The 16,522-nt window shown below is 44.3% G+C and overlaps 1 protein-coding gene across 2 annotated transcripts in view; it reads right to left on the bottom strand.

The window, feature by feature from the left end:
- TMEM200A (transmembrane protein 200A) overlaps positions 1-15,679 on the bottom strand; it is a 62,953-nt gene extending 47,274 nt beyond the window's left edge. The window contains exon 1 of one of the 2 annotated variants that reach the window (XM_075446758.1): positions 15,607-15,679. The gene's annotated coding sequence lies outside the window, so the exon portion shown is untranslated. Of the gene's footprint in view, positions 1-14,423; positions 14,695-15,606 lie in introns of those variants that run through there. The other variant, XM_075446773.1, reaches the window with a different exon arrangement.
- Positions 15,680-16,522: the final 843 nt, after the last annotated feature.

Consider the following 16,522-nt stretch of genomic DNA (forward strand, 5'->3'; position numbering starts at 1 on the left):
CACAGTGTGTCTGCGGAATTTTACTCCTACTTAGACACATTTGTTCCATTCGCCACACTAAGCACGTGCAATCTAAACTTTATCCAAGGAGATGCATGCTGGAGAACCACATCCAATCTCTCCAACATCTATTTATTAATACAGCTGGAGAGAGTTGCCTAAAATAAACATCTAGGCCATTATGTTTGTCTAAATAATGAGCTTACATTATACATTTCAAAGTAATAGCTTTGATGGAATTTAAATCCCTTTAGAGAAAAGCACTATTTAGCCACAAACATATGACTGTTCCACCAAAAAATATATACACATGGATATTTTAGGCCAGAAAAGATCATTGCCATATGCATGCTGCATACATAACCAAGGAAATTCACCTGAATTCTGTATGAAGCTTGTAACTTCTCCTTGAGTTAGATATTTCAGAAAGATAGTCTTGATTTTAAGAGAGACAACACAGCTCTTAGAAGGTACTTTAAGAATTAATTTTTCTCACTGTTAGAAATGTTTCCAATTTAAATTGTTATTTTATTTTCAGTGTCAATATTTTGATTTCCAATACATTTTGGTGCATCAAGATGCCTTCTGCCAGTAATGACTGTGCTCAGGCACCAACATTCACAACTCTTCTCACTCAGGGTATATAATACTGATTTGATTTTGCATAACATTTTTCATTCAAAAAACCCTCATGAGTATTTATGAGTGTTTATGAGTGTTAAGTCTCCTATAGAAATATCCCCATTTTGCATATAGACAAACTGAAGGAACAGACACCGAAGATCATGTTCTCCAAAGGGATGAAAGTAACACAGGAACTAGGTACCTCTGCGTTTCTGAGAAAGAGGAGTCAGACAAGCTCTTCAAATCTTATGCCTGTGCTTCTGTAGCAAGACCATTACAATTTGAATACATTATTTCTAAATAATGTTGTTTAAAGGTTTAGGTGTAAGACTCTGCATTTAAAACAGCTCGGAAACACACTACAAATTTAATAATGATGTTGCAATTACATTAACAGTACAAACTGTCCAGCACCAGAATGCAACAGTTACCACACTGCTTAAGCAACTGGCTGTTCTTCATTTCATACAACGAGACACTTTAAGTCTAATGAATCGCAAACACCAATATTCACAGCAAGCCCAAATTTTCCTCAGCAGCTGCTGAAACTCTGACCTGTGGCAGAGAGAACTAAGACCTCAGCCCGGCAGTTCAGTCCCCAGTGACGCTGTGTCAATGGAAGCGTGCACGCTCAGTCACTTCTTCACGTCTTTTCACGTATGAACCTGGGAGGAAGGTTTTTTCTGGATCAATGAACACTGCTGAGTAGATGAAAGAAGAGGCTTTCTCCAAAATGCAGCTAATAGCTATCAGGGTATATTCTGAGAGGAGCCTTATTAGGCACAGACCTCTTAGTCTCACAGCCTTATGTCATACTAAGCAGCAGGTCAGATCATGGTAACGGCAAGAAAATTACAGCATTTCCCATCCCAGCAGATGGGATTGCAGAACCAGAAGAAAGTAAATTCTCAGCACATTTATATAACCTTTCCTACATCTCCAAGCTTATTGCCCAAGCACTCTGGGATATAAAGGTTACTGACATTTTACTACTATTTTTGAAGTGAGGGATATGGGCTTTCATGAATGGCCAGCTTTTTGCAGAATGAACATCTGACCTTCTGAGATTTACTAGCCTCAGAAAGTCTTTTGTATCTGTGTTAAGGCATTTCTAGAAGTTATCACTAATATCACTAATAATAAAACTAAACATCTAGTGCACATCTTGATTACTTAATTAACCTACCACATGCTTTCATAATATTCTATTACAATCAAAGAAATTAGATGGAAAAAATCTCTCCTACTTACAAAGTTCATTCTACTCAGGCATGTTAGATACATCATTTAGAAATTTAGAGGACACACATTTTAAAATCCAGCTGATAAAAACGTATATTTAGGGACATTAAAACAGCTACAAAAATATCACCTTAACATGGTTTAGATAAACTAGAAAGTCTTTTTTGCAGAAAACACATTCTGGAAGGCTTTGGAGGTTTCCAGGATGGCAGCTCATTAGCTGAAACTGATTGTCACGGCTTTGAACTATCCCTTCTAGCTCCTGAGAGCTGTTTTGGCTTGCTTGTGTAACAAAGGCATGATTCACAGAAACATCTTTGACATTTCTGGGCCATGTAAGAACCAGCACTAGTTCCATGACTAGCTAACACACTGAATGAAATCCTAACCTTGTTGAAATACACAGGAATTCTGCCTTTGACTTCACATGGTCAGGATCTCACCACACTACCAGAGCAAACAAGAATAATTCAATCTCTTGACAGTGTTCTTGAGACCACAGCAGGAAGAGACAATTTTGGCTTGCATCATCCAATTCTCGCTCTGCAATATCTAACCCTCCACCAGGTTTGCAACATATATTACAACTTCCATTAAAATCAAGGATTTATATTGACATTAAATGTGAGTAATGATAGCAGAGAATCCAAATTCTTGTCTTTGCTGACCTGTGTAATTTATACAGCTTTAGAAATTAAGTTTGCAGGAGTCATTCAGTGGTCCAGCATGCAGTTCCTGGCTGCGTGCACTCTAGACATAAGCAAATCTAAATACCATTTGCTTCCCGAAGCATTTACTGCTCTGATGTAGAAAAAAGCAAAAAGGGAGAAGTGAAGTAAAGGAGGAGAGGATGGATCTCCTATGACATAAACAAAGAGAGAAGAGAGTATTGCAGGGACACAAAAAAAATTAAGGATTTAAATGATCATTTCAGAGATGAATGGAGTAAGTCAGCTGTTATCAAATCTTTCACATCACGTTATGTCCACGAGATTCCTACATGTTGTAATATACTCTGGTATCTTGTCTGTATGTATACAACACAGAGGTGGCTTGGGTTCACATCATAAAGTAGGGCTACAGTATTAAAGTGCTTCTACTGCTATTCTTTGAAGCATACAACAAAACTAGGGCCTACAAGCCTCCACATGAGGCTAATCCACTACCTGATATATATATATTTTTTTTTAAAAAGAGGGGAAATAGCTCCTTAAACTCTCCACTCTCCTCCCAAGATTACCCATATATACACATATATATACACAGAAAAAACAGGTTTGCTTTAGAAAAAACAGAAATTACTGTCAGATCAGCCAGAAGAGCCACAGTAGATTAAGATAAACATTCAAATAATGCAATACTACCTTGGCTACATAGTTATGCTCTTTTCATGCTCCTTGTTCAAGAACTATCCAGGCAGAATGGAGAGAGTTGCTGTGCTATAAATACACAGTTTGTCTCAGTAAAAACAAACAAAACTCACACTGAGAATGAGCAATAAAAAAGTTTGACAACACAGTATCCTGAACTAAAACACAAGCCATCCATCAGCTTCAATTTTTACCAGTCTCCCAGAGCCATGACATGAAGTCGTATAATCTTGTGGTTTTTGATGAAATCCAGGATGGTTTCTCTGGCTGTTTTTCAGGTCTCTGCTGTGGCTCGTATTTTGTTTTTACAGTTTGATTATTATGACTGATAGTTCTTCTGAAAAATCTGTGTAAAGCAAGTTACACTCAGCAACAGTCATGTTCTAGCTTTTGCACACAATGAGTTTGTTTAATCACAGCCAGGTGGTTTTACACATGAGGTACGTGAACGTGATTTTAAATGCTTTTTAAACCATTCCGATTGTTTTGACCAAATCAAATTCTATTTCTTTCAGGAAAACATCACTACATCTAAAACAGTAAGAAATGTATAAAGCAGGATCTGTAGACATTTTCTGTCTCATTCATCTCATTGATGTCTCTGTCTGAGAAGATAATTTCCTACCAAGATGTAATTTTAGGCACAGCAATTGTAGAAACCTGCCCAGCACCTTAACTTCAAGGTCCATGTGATTGCACGCTAAAAATCTTGGCTTTGAAAACAAACTTCCTCTTCAAGAAAAGTCTTGAAAACCTGAACTTTGTGCTCATCTCAACAACTTTTGCGAATATCCCTTCCTCCTCTGTCTACTTACTGTATTGTGAACCACCGTACGTGGGCTGAAGCTTGACTGGAACACACCCCCAGGACACACTATCCATAGCACATCACCGAGTACATCACAGTCTAAAAGGCAGAACTACGGTCAAAGAGCAGACAAGTAGCAGTACAAACATGCATATGACCACGTTAAGGGCAATCTTTCAGAGCAATGCAATTGTTGCTAGACAAGCTTTTAAGTTCAGTGTCTGCAAAGAGTTCAAAATCCACAAACTTCTGCAGAATAGTAGGCACAAATGCAGATTAGACCCCTTTTCTAGGGCCCTTTTACTGCTGTATGTCGAAGTGTCTGCTGTCACTGCTGAAGACCTGAGTGTTACCCCTACCATGTCTTTTCTCTTCTAAATTGCTAACCATGGCAAATGCCAACACGTGGCCCATAATTCCCTGTGGATTTACTGAAAGACAAGAAGGAAACCAGTGTTACGATATTAATGCTGCATGTACTTCTGGACACGGTTTAGTAGGCATGGTGGTGTTGGGTTGACGGTTGGACTTGATGATCTTAGAGGTCTCTTCCGATTTTAATGATTCTACGATTCTAGTCACACTACATGACAAGAACCACTTCTCATACTTCCAGTTGTTCAGGTATGAGTTTCCCTACTACTTGTTTAAGACATTATTTGCAAAAAATATAGTCTTGCCTCTATAGAATAATTGATGTCTGTGGTTGCTGCTATACTACTGACCTATCTTCTTCTCTGTCTACATTTTGCCTTCACAATATCATCATATTCACAGCCCCGCAGCTGTCAAGGAGTAAACTGTGTTTGCCTACAATTTTTTAAGAAAGTGTCACAAACTGTGCCAGAGTTTCTGTGAGTTTTCTGTGCAGCACAGAACTACTGAATGTGTGCAACTGAATCAAATCCAGGCAGTTAGGCACAACACATCAACAAAATCATTAATACAAAGCAATAGAAGATTCCACACAATAAACATTACCCAGACCTCCAAGCACCAGGTCTAACCTAAGAAGCCCCATGCCCCTAAGTAGTAGCAGAGTTTCAGCCACACGCTTTTGGGAATATGGGTATTCCCAGACACAGTCTCATTGTTGAAGGGCAACATCCTCAACTAATTCCAGAGCAAATGACTCATCAGAAAAATCTTCCAATCCAAATTTCCAGAACATCAGCACCTTCTCCAAGGGCCACCTCTGTTCCAGACTGGTGTAACCAGTCTCCCTCTCTCTCCCTCCATCTGACTTCACAGCTTGCCGTACTGGTCCACCTTTTCTTTTTTTTTTTCCTCCCCATTCTCCACAGTAGATGCCTCTTCAACTGTAAAGTGAAAATAGCTAGATTAGGAAAGAAAGCTTGGAACTGAATTCTGAAGTCCATCTCTTCATCCACAAGGTTTAACAAAAGCATATTTAACCTGAAGGTGATGCCGATATCGGCTTCTCAAGGAGTATTAAGCAAAGTGTTAGGCCTGTTTCCAAAGCACTCAATATTCTGGCCTGAAAATTACCTCCTAAGCTCAAACCTGAAAACCAAGGATGACAAGCCTTATTCAAAACAAAACTGTGTCTAGTAAGAATTAGAATATTCTGCACAAAAGATAAAGAGTTTTCCCTGGGAGGAGGTCTAACATCTAGAAGGAAGGACTGCAGAAACTAAGGATCACACAGACCATTTTCTGCTCCAGGTTCTCCCTTTGGACTTTGCCTTCCCTAACACAGGGCAAATACCTAGTAACATGCACAGTGACAAAAATGGTAATGAAAGCAAACGTTAAGTATTCTCAAAATTCTTTGGAGACAGTAGGAAAAACAATGCACTTCACATGTCAGGAAGTCATGTCACAAAGCACAATAATAATGCATTTGTATGCTATGAAAGCAGCACAATCCATTGGTAAAATTACCAAGAAACATTAACAGAAAGCTATACATTTCATCTGGGCCCAGCCTCTCACAGTCTAATTCTAACTCTGTAACAATCTTACCTCTTTCAAAGGAATTATATAATGTATACAATGCCTTCTAGTCATAATCTCCAAATTCCACAGGGGGAAAAAAAAAATCTAACTGAATGAAAAAAAGTCACAACACTAAGAACTAAAATAAAAAAGAACCATAGTTTCAGCTATAACCTATTTCCCATCACCATTTCAACTCTACAGCCAACAGGACAATGAAAAATCACAAACCAGAGTTCTGCAAAACAGGACATTGCTTGTCCTTAACCAGTAAATGTTTCTGTGTATAATTTCATTGGTATGCGTATTGTTTGCAGGCTTGGATTGGAAAACAGTGACTTGTGTCTTCCTAACATAATGTAGCCTATTAAACTATGTTCCAGCAACATATAGAGGACCTTGCAGATACTCCACCGTGGGCACCAGTTAATGAGGCCGTGTCCTAGAAGAATAAAATTGCATTAGAAAAAGAACAGCAATAAATTCAGAACAGGCGTCTGCAAAGTAATTTGAAAAGAAATTTCTTCCTGGCAAAGAGCAAAGCAAATACTTTGTAGGGGTCATAACAAGGGTTCAGGGAAAGCACTTGGGCACTGAATTAATGCAAAGTGATTCTACTGCTCTAAAGTCTATGAACAGTATTACTAGCCAAGCCATTGCCTCCCAGGAAGAGTCTGTTAGGCATCTGGATAATAATTATTAATATTTGCTAGCCATTTTTGCACCAGGTTATTATTATCAGGCCTATAATTGTGACATTAAGGAACTGTCATCTAGAGATTTATTCTGTGTGCAAGTTTGTGCTTGTTTGCTAAATCTCTTGCAATCCATTTGGGAGTACAGTGTCCCAGCATGTCCCACCAATTCCACATATTTTGTGTATCTAAACTTTATGTTCCAAATGCCAGTTTCCATAATACTGAAGTTACTACTGTGATAGCTAACTGACATCAGATCCCTTTTAATGTAATTAGAGCAGACAATGAATGGCCTCCAAAGATAACTTTTAATATCTTGCTTCTATTTCAAATCCATGTATATTAGGATCGTTGTAGTAAGATTGTTTGGGCTGAGATGGAAAAAGATTTTAACCAGTCATGGATCTAGTGCCCAGTACCAGCTGCTGTGCCCAGGCACGGGTCCAGGCAGTGAGACTCCACTGTGTCTCTTTCACACTACCAGAAGGATGCCGGGGGCATTTGTGGCTGAGGTCAGCTAGCACCCTCTCAGGCATTTAGCTAGTTCAGTTCAGAAGCTCCTTCCAGCAAGGCAGTCTGGATGTCTCGAAGACAGTTTAACGCCTGCACATAGCCAGACCACTCTGGCTGGCCTCATGGCCAGAAAGCAGACCTTTGCCTCGTTAGTTTCCTAAGTATTCACTTGATAAATACCATTTAATTACCCACCATTTTGAAGGAAGTCCCCACTGTGCTTATTGTGCTCACTAGTCCTCTGGGAGACAATGACAGACTGCATAGATCTGCATGGTGGTAACGTTTGGGTTCAGAGTATTAGTCTGTCTGCAAACAGAACTAACAGTTCACCTAACTTGCAAATACTTCAAAATGCAGTTTCTATCTTTGTAAGCAAACTATATTCCACAGCTCCCTTTCCTTTCGTATTTCTGCTGCAACTGATTTGCTCACAGTGTATCTTCTGTAAGAACTGTTTAACATCATTTTTGCAGAGCACTGTACTTTGATATAGAAGAAAGACAAATCATTTAAAAATGCATCTTACGGAGACAAGAATTCATCTCTTAATGTTTCAGAGTCAAAAGATGAGAATCTTCAAAAAAGAAACACCACCATATCTTTTAGTCTTACTGTTCTATTCGTTCTTTGAGTTTATTTCTGTTTATAACACTGAATATAGCATCACTCATCTTTAGAAATGCAGCTTACTATATCTCATGTTTTTTCTGCCTTCATTTTTTTGTTATGTCATTATTGCTCGTCATTTGCTCTTTTTCCACTTTCCCTTCTCCCGTGCTCTCTTCCTTTTCTTTTTTGCCTGTTATCTGTCATTTAACTTCTCCTTCCTACAGAAATATGGTCATACATCAGGTGAAACTAGCCAACTGTTAAACACACAATAATTTCTAGCAATAAGTATACACCTGCCGAGTCTCATACACTGTATCAGGTTTATTCAGTAGACCTGCAACAACCCTACAGTGACATCCACGTCTCTAGAACAGCACAGCTCCATGGCACATCTCTTTTTCTGGGTCCAGCAGGCTGCCTCACACCTTACATACCAAGTGTGCCGAGCACAAGATCATGCAAAAGAGTGAAGCTATAGCAGCTGTGTGCATCTTGCGTGCTCCAAGGAATGCTTCCTTAGGAAAGCTTGTTTGCTGCAACAAAATGCTGCCCCAAGACACAATGCTGCTCTCCTCCCTCTTCATGAAGGAATATGTTAAACGGACATCTTATTACAATGTCAGTAAGTGCCAAATTTCATATTTGAGCAAGAGAAATAGATAGTGTTTGCACTTGTACCCGTGCAGAGAGAGAGTAACATATCCAGCTGGCACGAATGGTGTTCCCCAGGGCTCAGTTTTAGGGCCAGTTATGCTTAACATCTTTATCAATGATCTCGATGAGGGGATCAAGTGCACCCTCAGTAAGTGTGCAGATGACACCAAGTTCAGTGGGAGTGTCGATCTGCTTGAGGGTAGGAAGGCTCTGCAGAGGGATCTGGACAGACTGGATCAATGGGCCAAGGCTAGGCTTGTTCAGCCTGAAGAAGAGAAGGCTGTGAGGGGACCTAATATATACTTACAAATATCTGAAGGGTGGGTGTCAGGAGGATGGGGCCAAGCTCTTTTCAGTGGTGCCCAGCGACAGGACAAGGGGCAATGGGCACAAACTGAAGCATAGGAAGTTCCAGCTGAACATGAGGAAGAACTTCTTCCTTCTGAGGGTGATGGAGCACTGGAACAGGCTGCCCAGGGAGGTTGTGGAGTCTCCTTCTCTGGAGATATTCAAGACCCGCCTGGACAAGGTCCTCTGCGGCCTGCTGTAGATGACCCTGCTTCGGCAGGAGGGCTGGACTAGATAACCCACAGAGGTCCCTTCCAACTGCTACCATTCTGTGATTCTGTTCAACCAGGCCAAATGCTGTGTCCTGCACCTGGGTCACAACAACCCCATGTAATGCTAAAGGCTTAGGGAGGAGTGGCTGGAAAGCTGCCCAGCAGAAAAGGACCTCGGGGTGTTGGTCGACAGCTGGCTGCGCATGAGCCAGCAGTGCGCCCCGGTGGCCAAGAAGGCCAGCGGCATCCTGGCTTGTATTGGGAATCGTGTGGCCAGCAGGCGCAGGGAGGTGATCGCGCCTCTGTGCTCGGCCCTGGTGAGGCTGCACCTTGAGTACTGTGTATATATTTCCTTTGTATTTTAATACATGATATGCCTCTGTTACTTTGAATCACACAAAGGAGAAAGAAAAAACTCTAGTCTTTAAGCTGCAATTTTACACATGCAAGTAGGTGGATGGACAAGTAATGGCACTTTTTTTTTTTAATTTAATACACAGCAAAACGTAAGTGATGAAATTAATTAGATACAAACTTGTTATTTGATAATAGGCAACTGATTACAGATAAGCAGATCCATTTATTCAGACACATTCAGATGCAGAACATGAAAAAAAAAAATCAGATTACATTACTGTTACCGCTATTGCGCCAAATTCAATAAAGTGACATTTTTTAACTGCCTCCTCATTAATTTGTTTTGATGGTGGTTTAAATTGACAAAAATTAAAGTTACTTTTGGAATTCCCTCCATTATTGTAAGAGAATAGTGTAACCATCATTGGAAAGCTCTAGAAAACTTGCTTTGCTTTCATATCCACTCTCTTGAGCTAATGCTACAGATCCCAGCATAGGTCACAGGCATCAAATCACAAACCCCTACTACTCTGAGTTAAAGAATTAAGTGCCATCAACCAATTGTCAGGACTCAAAGGCTATTAGCACCCAACTGTACCATCACTTCATTAAAAACATCCTTCCAGCTTTAATTCCTGAATTATGGAAATATGCAGTTTCAACAGGCTCAAATTTCAGGACTTTTTAGTGTTACGGTTTTAAAAACTATCAGTAAGACTTTGGTCCACTGTCCTTGTGAAGGAGAAAAAACAAATTCATATAAAAAGAGAACTTTCTCTTCCTCTCAAGTTCTCTGTCTTTAAACTAACTGCGATGAAAAGTAACCTATACTATACATCTCTTGTGATGTTTAAAATCTGTTTAGTTATTGTATGTATCTGAAGTGTACTTCATTGAAGTGACAAAATCCTAGTTTCTCTGATTCAGTAAGAGTTTCATCATTTAGCTCAGTGGGTAGAATTAAAAAACAATGTAGAAAAATATGTCCTTTGTTTCTGCTTATTTAAGTGGAGGAAAATGGTCACACTTCCAACAAAAGGAACAATTCACTAAGATTCCAGAGGGATATAAATAATAACAAGAAGTTGATATAAATGGACATAAGAGCAAAGTGACAACTGTCTTGCAGTCCTCGCAAGACTTATCATACACTTTACACACAAGAAGGTAGTTCATTGCTTCATTTTCCACAAGTCTATTTTGGTACCACCTTTCCTGAAATGTTACACCACTACATCCCCCGATGATGTTTTTCAGATGTCCAGTTTTGGTTAGGTGGCCCTGCATCTCCCTGACACTCCTTTTTAGGTACTGAAACACAGAGAAAAAAAGAATCACCTTCCCCAGCACGAAATACAGAAGAACATAGGAGACAACTGAGGAGAAACATCCTTCTTTCTCAGGTCTTCTGGCCATTGTTTTCAAAAAACACCAAGTGCTCTTTGTAATATTTCTGTCACCAAAAGACCAAAATAAGAATACTGATACAACCATGTTCTGCTACTGATGCAGACAAACGGTTTCAAGTAGCTCTGTACTACAGAATATCCATCTCATCTGGCCAGCTATGCAAAAAAGAAAAACTTGATATTTTTAACAAAAGGCATCCAAGCGAAATCATTAAGTTTAAGATCACTGATACTGTAATAAAGTTCTGGAAGGACATCATTTCATTTATACTAAGAGACCAGCAAAATTGAATATTTCAGTACTAAATTCAATCATCAGGTCCATTTGAGCTGCTCTTGGCAAGATTCACCTATATGAAAAGCAGTTACATATATACACCGGGTACTGAATTCTGTTATGTGGAAATGGTTAATGGTGGAATAGAGTTAATGACCTCTTGCTGTACAGTCAGACTGAAGTCCCAATGTGGAAGTTTACAACAGTGCATACTCTCACAAACTCAAAAGGTAGACACCCAGCAGCTAGTAAACTAGTGGGCAGGATAACAGCTGTGCAGAACAACTGTTCAGTAGCTTAATTCATGATGTTGTCAGCACTTCACCTTTCCATGCAATCAACAATCTGCTTATTAAGGGCCTAATTACCCAGAGATTGTGTGGGTGACATGTTACCCAGTAAAGAAGAAAACCACAAATTTTCCTTACAGTATTTTTATGCTGAAACTAAAGCAGTAACTCGAGCACTGTCTGCAGTTTCCTTTTGTTTCTAATGGGCTTGGAGGGTGTACACAACTGTTTTAAAATATGTATCAAATTTCTCTAACAAGATTTCTAATTCTTTAACTATTGATTAGTATCTTTGAGTAACTCAAAGGCAGTCACCAGTTAGCGGCACATCATACTGCAGCATCAGCAACAAGGTTTTCAGAGAACAGATGCAAGTCCTCTTAAAGGCTTTTACGTAGAACTGTAGTACAAACACTATCTAATAGTATATTCTACCTGGCCTTCAGCTGCCTTTCTAGAAGTGTTCGGATTCTCCTTAGATGCTGTCTGCCAGCTTCATACAGAGATCTGATACCTTAGGGCATCTCAAATGGCACAAGGTGCCTATGTTTTCTCAAGTTAATCCTACTTTTAATCTCTAGTCTTGCACACTAGAAGATTATTCACAATTTCCCATTTGTTCCAGTATCATGAGATCAAACACATGTAGACTAAAAGTAATTGATCTGTTTATAAAGCATAATGGGACCAAATCAAATGAAGGCATCATCACTAGCAAGATTATGAAGTTCCTCTTATTTCCACTACGTTCTCTACCACTATCACAGAGAAGACCAACAGCATACTTCGGGGAGGGGGGGAGGGGAGGGGGACAACAAACAAACACCTTCCTTACAGCAACCTTTAGGTTTCATATTTTTTATATCATAACCTTGTCTGGTTTCAGTAATTTCAGTGGGAGTTTTCACCAATTTTCAGCATTTCAGATTTTTGGCTCCTAAAATATACTGAACAAGGCACAAGAAGTAGCAGTCTTCTCCTGCTGTCCCATACACTTACTTTACTCCTTCACCAATTTTCACTTCTCACTTTCCCCTTTTGGCCCTAGAGAGGTATAAGTCAATTAAGAATAATACAACCTGTGAGTTGTGGCTGATGTGAGCACGTGTGTATGGCGCAGGCACTTTGTGTCACACATCCAGCATTCAAGCAGAACACCCTGAAAGAGGGCTTGGTCCAGGAAAGGTCCAGCAATGCAGTTAAGCCAGTGAACAGTTTCATTGAAGTTACTGGACCTATTGCTGTATGCAGTGAACACACACCATAGGTGATAATTAGGGATGGAGGTCAGAACTACGCACCTGCTTGAGGATCAGCATACAGCTCAGTGCTTTGTCAGAGCAGGGCTTGCTGAGTCCATACTTCACAGGATTAAATTCAGACAGCCCACCTTTTATAATCTGATTACAGAGCTTCCATAAAAATGAAGCTCTGTTCCAATTCCAGCTAGGTTCTATTGGGCAAAATCATTTCTACACATGAAATAATTGTAGTATGGTGAACTCTTGCATCAGTACTCGTTTTCCAACTTTCATTTGGATTATTGTTGCAACCCAATAAAGGAGCAACAAATAAAAATGTTTCTATGCCAACAAAATATAAATTATATATGATTTTATTTTCCAAATTACTATTTAACTACTGAATATGTTTTTCCATGAGGGTGTTTTTCCAAGCCCAGGACAAAAATCTAATTGTAACTCATGTTTCAAATTACTAAAAATTGTCTTAAAATTATCTTCTAGCAAGTATTTTGCTACAACTACTTACTGGCAACATGAGAAGTACATTAAAATGTTCTAAACTTGAAAGACCCTTTGGCTTCATTATCATGTAATTTAGTTACATTCAAGGGAAATACAATTTTCTGTTTTAAATGGGCTTCCCCTCCACACACACACCTTCTGCAAAGAATAGAAGTAACCAAAGGAAAAAATGCACTGCTTCTTTCTATCTGGACACTTACTTGGTTTCCATCGCAGCGTTTGGAAGCATCATCTACTTACAGAAAAACAACATAACAGTTGCTAGTGTGTTGATCTAAACCCAAGATAGCCAGAAACACAAAGTCTTTGCTGACAGAATTTTGTTGAGCAACCTAGCCCCATGTCCTAAAGGCATTACAAAGTGCAAGTCCACTACGTTGCTACAGGTTATTTTGTAGTTCGCATTACACAGAACGCTACACTAAAGGAATACTTCTGTCTGAGCGCTTTTGCCTTTAAACAGTAAAACCCGTTTTCTTTTTCACAACCAGTGCACAAAACAGGCTAGCAGCGGTAGTCCTTAGTGTCACGCAGACCGAGCCGCTGCAACTCCAGACCTGCAGAACAGCTGCACGCGTACCCAGTTCAAGCGCAGGCACCAGCAAAGGCTTTTGTCAGTAGATCCGAGGAGCACCCAGGCTGCCCGCACTGCTCCTGCTTCAAAGTCTGCCCCACCAGTAAGCTCACATCTACCCGACGAGCGATTCATTTAGCAGCGAGTTAACGTGTGCCCGCAAGGGAACGGGTCCCCACCTGCCCCTCAGCCTTCCAGATCGCCAGCGCACCACCATTTTTCCCCTCAAACAAAGGTGAAGGAAAACCCAACTTCTGCGAGAACAAAGGCGAAGGGGGAACTCGCCGGGGGCGGGAGCGGCGACGGGGTCGAAGCCCGAGGGCAGCCACTCGGCGGGGCCGGGCCGGGCACCCGACCGGCGGGGCGGGCGGCGGCAGCCCGTGGGGCGCTCCGGGGCCGGGAGCAGACAAAAGAGGGCGTGTGGCAGCGGCACGGAGCGCGGCAGCCGCCGCCACGCCAGCCCGCGCCGCTCGGCCGGCAAAGTCCGCTTCTGGCGGGGGAAAGCCCCCTCGCCCGTCCCCGCTCCCACCCTGCGCCCCGCCGAGGGCAAGGGCGCGTATCCCCGGCCCCCCCGCCGCCGCCGGCAGGAACGGCCGTGGCCCGGCCCGCCGCTCCCGGGGAGGGGTCACGGCTGCGGGCGGGATGAAGTTTGGGGGCGAAGGGGAGACCCCCGCCCCACGCATCTCCCCCCCCCACCCGCCGCTTACCTGTGCGAGGCGTCCGCCGCCCTCACGGCGCAGCGAGCTGCGGGGCCGCGCGGCGCCCGGAGGACACGGGGCTTCTCCGGCGAGGCGGCGGCTGGCTCAGGGAGCGACAGGGCGGCGGCTCCCCTCGCCCTTCCCCGGCACCGTTCCCGGTGAGACGCGGGCGGGGGGAGGCATGGCGAGCGGGCAGGGAGCGGGGCCGGGGCAGTCACTGCCGGCCGGAGGAGGACGCCCGCCGACCGGGAGCTGCGCGCCCCCCCGCCGCCTCCCGGCCAGCCGGAGGCGGCCTCCCCCTGCTCGCCCCGCGGCGACGGGCGGGTGCCATAGCAGCGGGCTCCGCGGGCCGCCGGGAGCTGCGGAGGGGGGACGGCCGGGGGACCGCGGGTGGGCGGCGGCTCCGCGGCGCAAAACTTTCCCGGCTCCTCAGCGAGGTGCCCGGGCGCCGGTCGCCCCCGCCGCGGCCCGGGGCGGGACCCCCGCCCTCACAGCCGCCGCCCCGGCCCGCCCGCTCCCCTCGGCGCCGCCGGGGCTCGCCGGCCCCGCGCGCGGCAAAGTTTCCCTCCAAAACCTCCCGGCTGCGGCCCCGTCACCATGGAAACGACCCCCCCCCCGTTTCCCGCCGCTCCCCACAGGACGCGGCCGAGAGGAGGCGGAGGGCGGCAGCCGGGGCGGCCCCCTCGACCGCGGGGCGGCGGTCAGAGCCCTGAGGGGCGGCCGGGACGGGCCAGGCGGGCACTGAGCAGGTCCGGCCGCAGGCGGCGGCCGGGGAAAGGGGCAGGGGGAGCCGCGGGACGGGGACGCGGCTCCTTCCCTGCCGGGGAAGTTTCGCCTCTCCCCAGGAGCGGCTCCTCCCCACCAATCGGGACTTTCTCCTCAGCGGGACCTCCCCGCGCCGCTCTGCCGCCGGCCCCGCCGGAGCGGCGGATTTGTAGGGCGCCCGGTTCCGCCCCGGCGGGCTGAGGGGCCGCGGCCGCGAGGGAGGAGTCACTGGCGGGGGGGGGGGGGGGGAGCGCGGCTGTGCCGGTGCCGCTGGCGGGGCTGGGGGTCCGGCGGCCGGGGGGCGGCCTTTCCCCGCGGGGCAGTGGGCAGCGGGGTGCGGGGCCGGTGTCTGCCCTCTCTCCCTGACTTCCCCCGTGGGAAAGCCGGGCGGGAACCGTGCGATCGCCGAAATGTGGGGTGTTCTTACCTCAGAGGCGATTATGCTTTTATGATTCAGCTCTTCTTTTTTTTTTCCTCTTTGAGATTATTTTCGGGACTTTTCCCGTGGCCACCCGCCCGCCCTCCCGTCCTGTCCAGCCGGGGACGGCAGAGCGGAGCTGCCTGCTGCTGGCACCTCGCAGTCGGGCGAGGTAACCTGGCAGCTGGGCTTGGGAGAGGGGGACGCTCTGGCCTGCATGGGAGCTAGAACACAGCTTTTTATGGGGGGGGGGGGGGGGGGGGGGGGTTGGAAAATCCGCACTTGCTTTGAGTTGGTAACTGGTTTTATTTCATTTTCACATGTTGCTGTTGTCGTGCATGTGACTTACCATAATTCTACCTAATGCATCTCCCGAAAAGAGAAAAATAATGAACTTGGCATAAGGCTATCTCAATTTGTCTCAGGCAGTGTTCTCAAGACAAGGTGGTGACTTAGGAGCTTCTGTCCTCCTGGGATAGGACTTCAGGACCTGAGAGCATGCAGTTTCTCTCTTTGTGCTTGTACAGTGTGTTGTGTCAGTTCTCTGTGTGCGGTTTAAGAATGATTATACTCCTGCCCGATGGCTGCAGTGGCTTCCACGTTAAATGTATCCTCTGTTACCATCTTATGCTGGTAAGGAGACACACACGCCAGCAACCCTGGACTACCAAAGAGGAGAGTAACATTCCTGAGAAGTTTGATACATCGCGTTTCCAGCTGTTCAGCATGTTCTGATTCAAGGAGTGAAGAATCGCTTTGAAGTGTCAGGTTTCTGTCTGTTCGTTCAGGTATTGCTATATCTGTAATTTGGTTTGTGCATGATGCAACATGTGTTTGATGTCAGCTAGTGAGAGGACAGGTCTGCAGGCAGGTGTGTACTTCAGAGACATCAAATTCTGTAAGACCCAGCTGTGCATTACAGAGG

This window comes from Opisthocomus hoazin, chromosome 2 (assembly GCF_030867145.1).
Source record: "Opisthocomus hoazin isolate bOpiHoa1 chromosome 2, bOpiHoa1.hap1, whole genome shotgun sequence".
NCBI lineage: Eukaryota > Metazoa > Chordata > Aves > Opisthocomiformes > Opisthocomidae > Opisthocomus > Opisthocomus hoazin.